A 12,409-nucleotide genomic window follows, 5' to 3' on the forward strand; every position below is an offset into this window, starting at 1 on the left:
CTCCTTCCTTCCTTCCTTCCTTCCTTCCTTCCTTTCTTTCTTTCTTCCTTTCTTTCTTTCTTTCCTTTCTTTCTTGATGGCTCACCAGTAATGAGATATGGCAGTTTCAAGAACACTGGGGAAATGCATATATATAGCTAAAACATGGCCAGCTAATTTTAGCTATATACATTTCCCCACTACCACTTGTCTGTCAGTTTGTTGTACTGTGGTGGTTTGTGTGCTACTGTGATTCTGGAAGCTATGCCAGTGTATTTTAAATACCAGCAGGGTCACCCACAGTGGGCAGGTTTCAGATGAGTTTCCAGATGAAGATAGACTAGGATGAAGGAGAGAGTAACTACTTTTGAATATTTAGTCACTGAAAACCTTTTGAATAGCAATGAAACACTCTCAGAATCAGTGCCAGCCCCTCAGGTTGGAGGCACTCAAAATGCAACTGTGGAAGATCTGCTGTCTCAAAGTAGAGTTGACCATGATGATGTGAATGGAGTAAAGCCCTAGGGACCTTCATTGACTGAAAGGGGCACAACTCAAAACAAAGAGAAACAGCTGTAAACATCTGTTAATATTACCAGAACATGGAATGTACGAAGTATGAATCTGGGAAAATTGGAAATTGCCAAAAATGACATGGAATACATAAACATCGATATCCTAGGCTTTAGTGAGCTGAAATGGACTGGTATTGGCCATTTTGAATCTGACAATCACATAGTTTACTATTCGGGAATGACAAATTGAAGCAAAATGGCATCAGATTCATTGTCAGAAAGAACATATCCAGATCTATCATGAGGTAGAATGCTGTCGGTGATAGGATAATATCCATGCATTTACAGGGAAGCCCAGTTAATACCACTGTTATTCAAATTTTATGCACCAACCACTAAAGCCAGTGAGGATGAAATACAAGAATTCTACCAACCTCTTCAGTCTGAAATTGATCAAACATTCAATCAAGATATATTGATAATTGGTGACTGGAATGCAAAGGTTGGAAACAAAGAGGAAGGATCAGTAGCTGGAAAATACGGCCTTGGTAATAGAAATGATGCTGGAGATCACATGATAGAATTCTGCAAGACCAACAATTTGTTCATTTCAAATACCTTCTTTTAACAGCATAAGAGATGACTATACACATGGACTTCACCAGATGGAATACACAGAAATAAAATTGACTACATCTGTGGAAAGAGTGGAAAAGTTCCATATCATCAGCCAAAACAAGGCCAGGGAAAGATTACAAAACAGATCATCAATTGCTCATGTGCAAATTCAAACTTAAGCTGAAGAAAATGAAAACAGGTCCATGGGAGCCAAAATATGACCTTGAATATATCCCACCTGAATTCAGAGATCATCTGAAGAACAGATTTGATACATTAAACACTGAAAAACCAAGACCAGAAGAGTTATGGAATGACATCAAGAACATCATACAGAAAGATAGCAAAGGTCATTAAGAAGACAATAAAGAAGGAAAAGACCAAAAAAGATGTCAGAAGAGACTCTGAAACATGCTTTCCAGCATAGAGGTGCTAAAGCACATGGAAGAAATGAAGAGGTGCAAGAGCTAAACAGAAAATTTCAAAGGTCAGCTCGAGAAGACAATGTCAAATATTATAAGGAAATGTGCAACAACCTGGAGCAAGAAAACCAAAAGTGAAGAATATGGTCAGCATTTCTCAAGCTGAGGAAACTGAAGAAAAAATGCAAACCTCAACTTAAGCTGGGCAAATTATTGAATGATACAGAAAACATCAAGAGAAGACAGAAGGAATGCACAGAGTCACTGTATGGTCGATGTTCAACCATTTCAAGAAGTAGCATATAATCAAGAGGTAGCATATAATCAAGAGGTAGCATATAATCCTGAAGAAAAAAGTCCAAGGTGCATTGAAATCATTGGCAAAGAACAAGGCTCCAGGAATTGCTGGAATACAAATTGAAATCTTTCAACAAAATGAGGCAGCACTGTAGGCACTCACTCATATATGCCAAGAAATTTGAAAGACCTGGCCAAATGACTGGAAGCCATCCACATTTGTGCCCATTCCAAAGAGAGGTGACCCAATGGAATGCAGAAATCATCGGACAATATCTTTGATATTCCATGCGAGTCAAGTTTTATTAAAGGTGATATAGAAACAGCTGCAACCATACATTGACAGAGAACTCCCAGAGTTTCAAGCAAGAGTCAGAAGAGGACATGGATGAGGGATATCATTGCTAACATCAGATGGATATTGGCTAAAAGCAGAGTTTATTAGAGAGATGTTTACCTTGTTTTACTGACTACACAAAGGCTTTGATTGTGTGGATTCTGACAAGCTATGGACAACACTGCGAAATATAAGTATTCCAGGACACTTACTTGCACTCATGAGGAACCTGTACATAGACTAAAATGCAGTTTTTTGAACACAACAAAGGAACACCGAATGGTTTAAAATTAGGAAAGGTGTGCAACAGGGTTGTATTATTTTACCATATGTATTCAACCTCTATGTTGAGCAAAATAATCCAAGAAGCTGGGTTATATAAAGAAAACATGGCATCAGAATTGGAGGAAGACTCATTAACAACCTGCAATATGCAGATAATACAACCTTGCTTTCTGAAAGTGAAGAGGACTTAAAATACTTACTGATGAAGATCAAAGACCACAGCCTCTGGTAAGGATTGCATCTCAATGTAAAGAAAACAAAAATCCTCGCCTCTGGACCAATAAACAATATTCTTATCACTGGAGAAAGCTTTAAAGTTGCCAAAGACTTCATTTTTCTTGGATCAACTATCAACACTCATGGAAGCAGCAGTCAAGAAATTAAACAATGTATTGCATTAGGCAAATCTGCTGCACAAGACCTCTTTTAAAGTGTTGAAGAGGAAAGATGTTAGTTTGAGGACTAAAGTGCGCCTGACTCAAGCCATGGTATTTTCAATGACCTTATATTCATGTGAAAGTTGGACAGTGAAAAAGAAAGACTGTAGAAGAATTGATGCATTTGAGTTATGGAGTTGGAGGAGAATATTGAAAGTACCATGAACTGCCAAAAGAACAAATAAATCTGTACTGGATGAAGTACAGCCAGAGTGCTCCTTGGAGGCTAGGATGGCCAAACTACCTATTCTCATATTTAGGATATATTGTCAAGAGGGACCAGTCCTTGGAGGAGGATATCCTGGTAAGGTGGAGGGTCAGAGAAAAAGAAGTAGACCCCAGTGAGATGGATTGGCAAAGTGTCAGCATCAATGGGCTCAAACGTAGCAACCATTGTGAGGATGGTCCAGGACATGGCAGTGTTTCATTCTGTTGTGCATAGGTTCGCTATGAGTCAGGACCCTAATGATGGCATCTAACAACAACAAAACATGATCAAATTTTAATTTTATCAAAGTTAAGGTTAGGAGTTAAAGGCAAAGAATCCATTCAATTCCTTTTAGAAGTAGAGCCTGGCCTATCTGTCTAGCATTGTCTAGTGTCAAAGCCCACCCTTCCCTTCCCTGTTTCTTTGCCTCCAGCTAGCACTGTTTCCCACAAACTCTCATATAGCCACATACCTGCTCATACCAGTTTCCCAGTTTGTACAACCATTGTTCTTTCTGCCCACATGGCAATGAGCACCACGTTACAGGAAATACTAGTAGGTTTTCCACAAAATTATTAATGTTTATAATAAATTGTCTTCTAAAATATATTTTAATTATATCAATAAATTCAGAAGAAACCACATATATGTAGTCTTTCTAGTTGGGAAATCATCCATCTTTCAGTCTTACATTGCAGGGAATCGGTTGATGCATAAACATTTTAATCTGTGCATCCTGATTTTAGCAGTAATTATCAAAGCAGAGTTATGCTTTTCTTAAACAAAGTGTATGTTTCAGGCTGACTGGTAATGTCATATATCTTATTATAATTTGATAACATTTTGATGAATTTTCATATGTTTAAGCAACAAATATTTGATTGTATCTTAAACATACGATTAATTTTTTTGTCATTTCTGGCAGCAAAGAGTTCATACATAAGTCGTTTTCTGTTTGGTTTGGTGTCTACCTTTCAATGTACCTAATGATCTCCTGCTGATATTTTTGTTGTTGTTAAGTGCCGTCGAGTCGGTTCCGACCCATAGCGACCCTGTACAGGGTTTCCGAGGGTGTAAATCTTTACGGGAGTAGAAAGCCTCATCTTTCTCCCGCGGAGCAGCTGGTAGTTTCGAACCACTGACCTTAAGGTTCACAGCCCGATTCGTAACCACTACGCTACCTGCTGATATTACTGAACATTATATTATTTGACCTTCCCCATGGTCAAATAGGAATCCTGGTGTGGCACTGTGGGTTAGCATTTCAAGATCACCAGTCACTCCTCAGAAACCCTATACAGGGTTGCTATGGGTTGGTAATGACTCAATGGCACTTAACAACAACAACAGCAACAGCAACAATGGTCAAACAAATCTGAGAAATACTACACTCAACTTAGTTCAAAGTATAAGAAATTTGTATTACATCACAGTTGACTAGATTTAGATCTGCCTTTCCCATTGAACAGCAAGTTCCTTGAGAGCACTGATTTCTGCTTCATTGACTTTTCATCCTCAGTATCTAGCACAATTTCCACTTCCTTAAAGTTCCTGAGTTAGGTTACCTACAACATCCTGAGTATATGCAGAGAAATTAGAGTTCTATTCCCCATCTACTGATGAGCTTTACATCCAGGTTCTGTGATTATTGATATCTAGAATGAGTACAGAGAAATGTCAGAGTAGATACATGGCCCCTGGGTAGTATAAATAGTTTGTACTAAACTCCTAGACTAAAGATTGGCAGCACTAACTCAACCATTGGCAGCACAGGAGAAAGGCTTGGGCATCATCTACTTCCCAAAAGATTACAGCCAAACAGACTCTGGGGTTTTCCTGATGACAACAGTTTGGTTTTAGTTTTAGGTGTACAACCCAGCACTATAGGACAGTGGAAGTGGCATTTGTTTGCCATCTCCTGCCCTCACCCCCTATAGTCCCATAAAACACAGCTACAGGACTTCAGAAATTCGAAAATGGTTCTGACAGCAGCATACATAGAATTCCTTTCTTATTCAATGAGGTCAAGGATTTTCCCTAATTTCTTTCTTCCTCTCTCATAACAAACTCTCTTATTTTATATAATGCTAATATTTCATTTGTGGGACAGAGACTCAAACATGAGGTATATATGGTATTCCTATTATTATTATTAGTCAAAACATTAGGATGCTAACTTAAAAAAAAAAAAAAAAAAAAAAACAGATTGCTAAACACAAGGTAGATGGCTCAAATGTATCACCTGTTCCTTGGAAATCCTATGTAGGGTCAATGTGTCAGAACGGACTGGACTCCAAGAAACTTAACAATAACAAGAGTGTTGAAAACTTTAAGCACCATCCAACATACAACAATTAGTTTCTATTCGCCTGCAGCAACAGAGAAAGAAGAGTTAGGAATAGGAGGAGGAAAAGGAATGTGTGGCTAATTGCTTCCATGAACAACTAATTGTCTCCTTTGGTTTAAAATCAGAAGAACTGGATGGTGCCAGACTACCATTATTGATTTTTTTAAAACTTTTTATTGTGGATTGAGGGAATGTGTATAGAGATGATCATCAGATTTATATTCAACTAATCATGCCCTGTGTTTCGTTACAATGATTACAATCCCTTCTCTATACCATCAGTTAACAGTATTTACTTCTATTCACTTTATTTCTTGCATTCCTCCCTGTGCCTTCCACTACCTTCATTTTTTCTCTGCCTCCTCTCTCTTATTGACTATTGCCTTTCCTCACACCCATGTTAATATGTGTCCACCCTCTAGCATATGAACAATTTTCTCTTCCTTCCCAACCCAAGTAACCATCATAGAATTTTTTTTTTTTAATCAAGAATATCTTTTCCCAATTTTTTACAACAGTGGTCTCATACAATAGTTCTCCTTTTGTGATTGTGATTGGCTAATTTCATTCAGCATCATGTCCTCCAGGTTCATCCATGTTGTTAGGGGTTTCACAAATTCATCATTATTCGTCCGAGTTGCATAGTATTCCACTGTGTATGTGTAACAAAGTTTGTTTAACCATTCTTCTGTTGATGAGGATTTAGGCTGTCTATTTTTTTGCTATTGTGAGTAGTACTGCATTGAACATGGGTGTGCATATATCTATTCTTGAGGATCTATACCAAATAGAGGGATTATCGGGCCATATGGTATTTCTATTTCCAACTTTTTGAGAAGCGGTCGTACTGTTTTTCCACAGTGTTTGCACCATTTTACAGTCTCACCAGCAGTGTAGAGAGATGAAGAGCAATGAAATATCAACTTGTTGTTGTTTTGATTTGCACTTCTTTAGAATCCTGGTGTGGTTCTATAGGATCAGCACTGGATTGCTAATCACAAAATTGGCAGTTCAAACTTTTGTTTGTTGGCAGCCTAAATGTTTTCTTTGTTCTCTGACCATTTTTCAATTGGATTATTGGACTTCTTGTTGAGGTGTTGAAGTAGGATGCTAACTTTTCATATTCATAGAGAAGAGCCTGGGACAAAGTGGTGGTGGTGGTCATGGTAGTTGTGGTGGTGGTGTGCCATGGACTCATAATGAGGGTTTCTGAGGCTGTAAGTCATTACAGGAGCAGAAAACCTTGTCTTTCTCCCACAGAGTGCCTGGTAGACTCAAACTGCTGACCTTATAGTTAGCTGTCCAACACACAACCCACTATGCTACCAGGGATACTTGGGACAGAGCAGGACCTCAGAGAACATTTGTTGAATGAATGAAGGAGTACATTTTCTTTACTGACTCTAGTTAACAGAATAAAATAAATGTCCCACCACCACCATCAGTGAATAAGCTATTCCCAACTTGGACCTTTTTCACAGAAAGATATTGGAAATCCAATTAAAAGAAAAAAAAATGACATGAAAATGTACGAACACAGAAAGTAGAAATGTAAAAGCCCTGTTGATAACCAAGTTTATTCTCTGATAAGTGGTTGATTCAGTGTTGTCTCCCCACATGGACAACCATGTTTTGAAGATAGATTTGGATGTTTTAGAGTTTTTATTTGACCATTTGGTTTTAGAAGAGTAATTCCACTATTCATTGCTTGAGGGAAAATTATTCTTCTTCATTTTCCTTAATATCTTTCTTTTTTCTTGTCTTGGGATTATTTATTTTGTCCCTTGACTATAACTAGTGCCTTTAACTTCTTTCTTTCCTTGATAAAGTTTGACTTACAATTAGTATAGCTTACTACTATGGTATAGTGAATTAGCTAATGTCTCTTTTAGTCTTAGTCTGTAACTTCCACCAAACGATGTTTCTGCCCTGCTGGATCTGGGTAAAAGAAGGAGAGAGAAGATACTGATAGGATGATATGATTCCACTATGGATGTTAGCAAAGTTCATTGTAACTGTAAAAGTTTGAAACTAGCATAGGTATAAAATGAACCATCTCAGAAGAAGAAGGGAAAAATCTCAATACCATGAAAGAAGAAGATCCAGGAGTGGAGTGTGTCTTTTGATCCCTGAGATCCCTGTACCTTGAACCTCCTCAACCCAGGGACAGACAGTTGTAACACTAGAGGAATGGAAGAGGAACAGCAGCTGTAGAATCAAGAATCAGAGTACATGACAGAACGGTGGGCTTCCCAGTCCATGGAGCAAATAAAATTGAGTGATTTGACACAAGAGGTGTGTCTGTAGAGTGGTGTGCCTCCAAGCATTTGACTCGGGGTGGAACTAGGCTTGCTGACCCATGGAGCTAGAGCCCAGTGCCTTATGGTTGAATGATGTATCCTGGGGACATTCATCAGCAGTCTAAAAGAGCTTTGTCAACATTAGCCTGGCCTGTGAGCATGGCTGAGGAAAGACTGTCCTGACTGAAAGAACTGTTCCCACTGCATTTTCTGGTCCTGACTTGAAATCTCTTAACTTCCCTAATAAACCTCATAACTGTGAATTGGTGCCTGAGTTCTATGTGGCCATTGCTGTGAATTATCAAACCTAGATGAGAAGTAGAGACTGTTGGGGGAGGGATGAATGACGTTTTAGTTTTGCAACTACTTATACCCCAACTAATGTGAAAAAGGAGTCTTGTGTGGTGATGTAGGATAAGTACTAGATTACAAGGTCAGCAGTTCAAACTCACCAATCATTCCTCAGAAACCCTATACAGGGTCACTATGAGTCAGTACTGACTCGAAAGCATACCAGAACCAATGTAAGCAAGTATTGTTGTCTACTTTCTGTTGTACTTATTATAATCTTTCCATGTTTCTTCAAGCCTTTTGAAATTGTTTTGCTTGAAACTCTAAATATTAATAGAAGATAAGGATCTTACTGTGGTCAGAATTTAAACAGAAATAACAATTAAAATTTTAAATTCTTTCAGTTGTTCAGTTCCATGACATTATATGGTGGTGTGGTTATGTGTCGTGGAGTCAGAACCGACTCGTAGCGACCCTGTGTAGGGTTTAGCCTAATAGTTTTACCTATATCACTGTTGTTGTTGGTTGGTGCTTGTGTAGACATTTCTGGCTCATAATGACCCCTGTATAACAGAAGGAAACACTGCCAGGTCCTGCTTCATCTTCACAATTGTTGCTCTTTTGACCCATTAACAACAACAATAGTTACTATGTCAATCTATTTCCTTGAGGTTCTTTCTCATTTTCGTTGACCTTATACTTTACCAACTGTGATGTCCTTCTCTAAGAACTGGTCCCTCCTGATGGCATTCATAAAGTATGTAGGATGAAGTCTCACTATCTCTACTCCTAAGGACCATTCTGGCTATACTTCTTCCAAGACAGATTTGTTCATTCTCTAATTCTTTGTTGTTTTTTCTTTTTCATTGTTCAGATTTCATATGTAGAGAAGGCAATTTAAAATACCTTGGTTAAACCACAACATGGGAAGATATATGCACACCACTGTTCATAGCAGCACTACTTACAATAGTAAAAAGATAGAAACAACCAAAGTGTCCATCACCTGAAGAATGGATAAACAAGCTGTGGTACATACACAAAATGGAGTACTATGCTACCTTGAAAAATAACAAGGAAGCTGCATGCCACTACCTAACATGGATGAACCTTAAAGACATTATGTTGAGTGAAATCAGTCAGTCACAAAAGGAAAAATACTGCATAGGACCACTAATGTAAAAGACTAAGAAAAATAACCCATACTAATCCACTAAAGTGGATTCTTAGCTGGTTGCTAGGACGTAGGGGTAGGGTTAGAGGTGGGAGGGGAAGGTGGAGCACAGGGCAGGGAATAGACACAGTATAATTAGGGAGGGGGGCAATATAAAAGTAGGGAGAGGGGAATGGAAGAACAAAGCAGGGAGGGGGGCAATATACAAGTAGGGAGAGGGGAATGGAAGAACAAAGCAGATGGAAGAACAATTAGACAGGTATGAATGGGTTAAATGGGAAAGAGGTAAAAAATGATGTAGGCACAGCCTTAGAACAACAGTGCTCTGAGATACAGAGATTGAGGCAGGGTTGGAATGGGGAAAACAAGGGAATAATGTTAAGATGCTTGGCTGTCTTTTGAACCTTGGTTTTCCATGCATTATATTATAAAACAGACACTGGAGGGGGAGAGAAAGGAATAGCCAGAAATATCACCATAGAAAGCTTGTAAGTCTGTCTTCTGCCTATAACTGCTTGGAATATCTAAACTGGGGCTACAATGTGTCCAGTGAAGGAGGTTTCCTGAGGAGCCTCTGCATTACATAAGACTATAGGTGGAAGCTTGAACCACATCCAGATCTTCAGAGACGGGAAATTTTCCTCTTGAAAGTACGAACAGACCAGCCAGGAGTAGCTAGAAAACCCGAAGATACTTCTTGAAAGAAAGACCTACAGGAAAAATACAAAACAATAAGCGCAGTCCGACTGTTACTACAAGAACAAGCAAGTTGCTTGCCCAGGAGATACCAAGGCAAGTGGTCGGGTCCTCTCAGTGCAAATCCTCTTCTAAGACTAACATACAATCTGACCACGCACATCACCCATAAGGGGAATTGAGGGAAGAACATCAATGAAGTGGCGAGCTAAGGCCTACACCATTCAGCAGGCTCCTATGAACCCAGGTGGAGACCTGGTTGGCCAGCAGCGAGGCAGGACCTGGGGACTCATGGGCTCAGAGTCAATGATACGGCCACAGAGGACTAGAGTGGAGAGCAAAGCATCCAGCTGATAAGAAGAGGGCGGACAGACGCAAGAACACCCACACTTGCAGATGATACCCACTTGACCTGGCTTCAATGACTGGATGAACTCAACCTGAAGAAGAAAGAAGAGGAAAAAAAGCATCATCTGATTCAATTCGATAAACTTGACCTACACCTATAAATACAGTAGCTCAAAAGGGAAACAAATCCTTGCTGCAAGAATTATTCCCACCACTTCCATACGAAGAGTAGACAGTGATGGGCAACTTGGACATTGGCTACCCAAAATGGGGGGAGGGATACAAAAGTAAGAAGTGACTGGCTTACAAGCTTTCAAGAGGGAACCTAGATCCAAAGGGCGTGGAAGAAGGTAGAGTCTCCAGTGAATAGTTTCCAGCCTGTCTAGGAAGGGCTGATGAAATGAAATGCAGATGGATCTCTTGTGATACAATAGTGAATACTTGTTATCAGGACTGATTGTGAGGGTTGGAAATGTAAATGTGGACATTTTATAGCAAGGAGGGGAGTGGTTAACTTTTCAGTCTAGGAGCAGAGGGCCCTGGGACCATCAATGGAGAAGAGCAGAGAGTGAGACACTACTCAGAGAAACAGTGAGGCCCGAGATGGAGGCAGAGAAGATGACATGAAGAGATGGAGTTGCTGGGGACTTGAGATCCAGAGAGGGAAAGGGGCTGTGTGCTGAGGACTGTGGGATGAGGGTGGGGGGACAGGCTTGCAAGGTATACCCTTTGGTTGGGTAATGATGAATGGACGGGATGGTAACTATGGCAATGAAACGATGTATGATAGAATGAATGTAAAACTAATAAAAAACCTTGGTTAGGGTCAGGTGCACCTTAGTCCTCAATGTGATATCTCTGCTTAAAAACACTTTAAAGACGTTTTATTCAGTAAATTTACCCAATGCAATATGGCATTTGATTTCTTAACTACTGCTACCAGGAGATTAATGGTGTGTCCAAGTAAAATGAAACCCTTGACTAGCAAAGCTTTTAGAATTATCATCTGGCCATTTTACATGTATGCAATTGTTTTACTCTTGGTAGCTCAACAATATAGTGAAACCTGGAATAAATACATGAGGTTTTTAAGAAAATTGAAGTAAAAATTTAAAATATTCAGTGGATACTTAAGGCTGAGGTTGGAAACAAAGCAGCTGAGATGTGGCATGTTGTTGTTGTTGTTGTTGTTAGTTGCCATTGAGTTGGTACCGTCTCATAGTGACCTTATGTACAGCAGCACGAAACACTACCCAATCCTGGGCCTACCTCACTACTGTTGCCACACTTGAGTTCATCGATGCTGCCACTTGGCCAATCCATCTCGTTGGGGGTCTTCCTCTTTTTCTCTGACCCTCCACCTTACCAAACATGATATCCTTCTCCAGCGACTGGTCCCTCCTGACAATATGTCCAAAGTATGAGAGACGAAGTTGGCCATCTTGGCCTCCAAGGAGCACTCTGGCTGCACTTCTTCCAAAACAGATCTATTGGTTCTTTTGGCAGCCTATGGCACTTTCAGTATTCTCCTCCAACACCATAACTCAAAAGCATCAATTGTTCTACGATATTCCTTATTCACTGTCCAGCTTTCGCATTCATATGAAGTTATTGAAAATACCATGGCTTGGGTCAGGCGCACCTCAGTCCTCAAGCTGACATCTTTGCTCTTCAACACTTTAAAAAGGATAGTGGTTTTCAATAGCAAGCCATTCAATAAATACATGATAAATTTAATTAAATAGCTAACTAAACAAACAAAGGAACAATTCTGACTTGTGGCAGTCTCATGTCCCATGTATTACAGAGTAAAACTGAATTCCATAGAGGTTTTTTTTCACATACAATATTTATGGAAACAGACTGCCAGCCCTTTCTTTCATGTTACTGCTATGAATTCAAACCACCAACCTTTCAATGGGTAACTAAACATAAACACAGGGATTTTACTCATTTTACCAATACTTAAATTTTGGAGTGTCAACACATTGTTAACTTCAAAATTGCAAGTCATTTTAAAAAAATTCTCATTCAATGCTATAAAACATTAGAGCAGGATTCAAAATTTTTATTTGCTTTCTGTAGTACAATTAATTTAGTTAATATGTCTCTTCCAGCCCTGGTCTTTGTGGCTCCTACCAAATGATTGGGTGGG

The sequence above is a fragment of the Chrysochloris asiatica genome, unplaced genomic scaffold, assembly GCF_000296735.1.
Source record: "Chrysochloris asiatica unplaced genomic scaffold, ChrAsi1.0 scaffold00420, whole genome shotgun sequence".
Classification (NCBI taxonomy): Eukaryota; Metazoa; Chordata; class Mammalia; order Afrosoricida; family Chrysochloridae; genus Chrysochloris; species Chrysochloris asiatica.